The sequence below is a fragment of the Octodon degus genome, unplaced genomic scaffold (assembly GCF_000260255.1).
Source record: "Octodon degus isolate 3935 unplaced genomic scaffold, OctDeg1.0 scaffold00030, whole genome shotgun sequence".
NCBI lineage: Eukaryota > Metazoa > Chordata > Mammalia > Rodentia > Octodontidae > Octodon > Octodon degus.
Genome location: NW_004524606.1, coordinates 20147855 through 20149872, shown reverse-complemented (window position 1 = coordinate 20149872; position 2018 = coordinate 20147855).

The following is a 2018-nucleotide window of genomic DNA, read 5'->3' as shown; positions in this document are numbered from 1 at the left end:
AATTCAATCCCCAGTTCTGAAAAAAAAAAAAAAATAAAAAGGCTTATGTTTCCAGCTTTACTAAAAAAGAATTTACATATAAAAAAAATCTTAAAAAAAAAAAAGAAAAACCATGAGTCCAAAACAGAGCGAAAAATATTTTTTTGTCTTCTTTTCAATGATGAGCATTTTCCTTCCAAGACCTACAGTTTTGGAATCCAGTAAGTTACAGTTTTCTTTACCTAGTGTTATAGCCTATGGGCATGTAAGGTACACCACCTATTCCAGATACCCCTTCTGTTTAACCCCAGGCTGAGGCAATGTCAACACAGAGAGGTGTTATTGCTTATGTTCATACATAGGAAAGGCAAACAAACTTCCGATCTCTACTGCATGTAGGCAGCAGGGCAACAGTTCAAGTATTGGAAGCTAGCAGGCAGTTTTAGGCCCAGTTTCCTCTGAATGCAACTCAACTGGGGCCTGGCTTCTCTGCTCAAGGGCAGTTAGTAGGGCTCATGTTATCTGGGGGTAACCCTATAGCCTGGGGCTTTGCAGATTGCCCCAGGCCACTTTGGTCCTCTTCATTATAGCAGGAGATGAGGGTTTTGGCTGATTTAGCACCTCTGGGAGTAGGGACAGTCAATCCTCCAGTGACATGAATCAGATACACCAGCCCTTGACACATGGAGCTACCTGGCGAGTGCGTTAGCAGATTTATATGCCCAGTGTTCACTTTTCTTGCATGTAAAACAGAAACTTTTTCCCTCATTCGCTTTGCCTTTTCCTCCAGACAATTAGGGTGTGCTTAGAGCATTGTCAATTGTGACAATCACAATTTTGACCACTTTTTTTTTTAGCTCTTTTCCTTTTATCACTATCTAGATCCCAAGATCTGGAATAGGAAATGCCATGTCAGAACCTAAGTCATGAATATCTGGGGACCAATCGGAATATTTTATAATTCACACTAAATATCTGGGACTAATTGAGATGATCATAATACAACGATATCTCATCAGTATCTGATCCTCCTTGGAAGCTGAATTTAGGTTTGTATATCTATGGAAAGTTATGGGTGTGTACAGTGGTAGAGTGTTTCCTTAGCATGCAGGATGACCTGGGTTTAATCTCCTGTAGTACAAAATAAATAAGTTCAATGAACACTCAAAGGCTAATCATTTCCTAATTATTTTTCTATAGTGCATATCACCTATGTTGTTGAAACTGTGTATTGTGTATTATATCTGTGTGAAATAAATACCATATAATAAGGAGATTGTGAACTTTTCTTTCTCATATGTTCACTAATAATATGTTGGTAGTAGGAACCGGGCCATAGGAGGAACATTTACACAAACACTATACATCAGATTTCCTGCCCCCGCTAGAAAGCTGGCTGTTAGATATTTACTAACACACCCCTGATGGTACCCAACTCATTAGTGTACAGTGAAAAGAGAATTACCTTTTTTTCCTTAATTTTATTGATAAACAAATAGCGAGACAGTTTCAAACCAAATTGGTAGGACAGTTTCAATAATCAACACATTGCATACATTCTTCCTAGTGGTTATTTGCTGTACAAGATGTGGACATGTTATCCTATTTACAAACTCTATTAGAACAAATCCCTCTATTCATTAAGAGAATATAACTATATTATCCTAACCATTTCGGATACACAGATACAAAATGGAGATTCACCTGTATCCCCTTTTTTGTTTAGTTCCATTATTTGAATATTATAGGTGTGTAAACTCAGCAAAATATTCTAAGAGCCCAGTAGTCCATAATAGTATTGGGGCTTCCGCTTCACTGGCAATGTCAGAAATTGTTGACCTGAGTCCCCTACAGCTCAACATAAAACCATGGCTTTACTTCTTATACTTTGTTTTTGTACTTTTCTGCTGGATGGCTAATACCAAGATAAAGCAAGACCTATGCAACAAGAGTTGTAGCTTTTGGATCTGATAAGGTCAGTCAAATCCCTTCAGGATTTATCCTGAGATCCTGTACCTCAGATTGTAGAACCTTTGTCA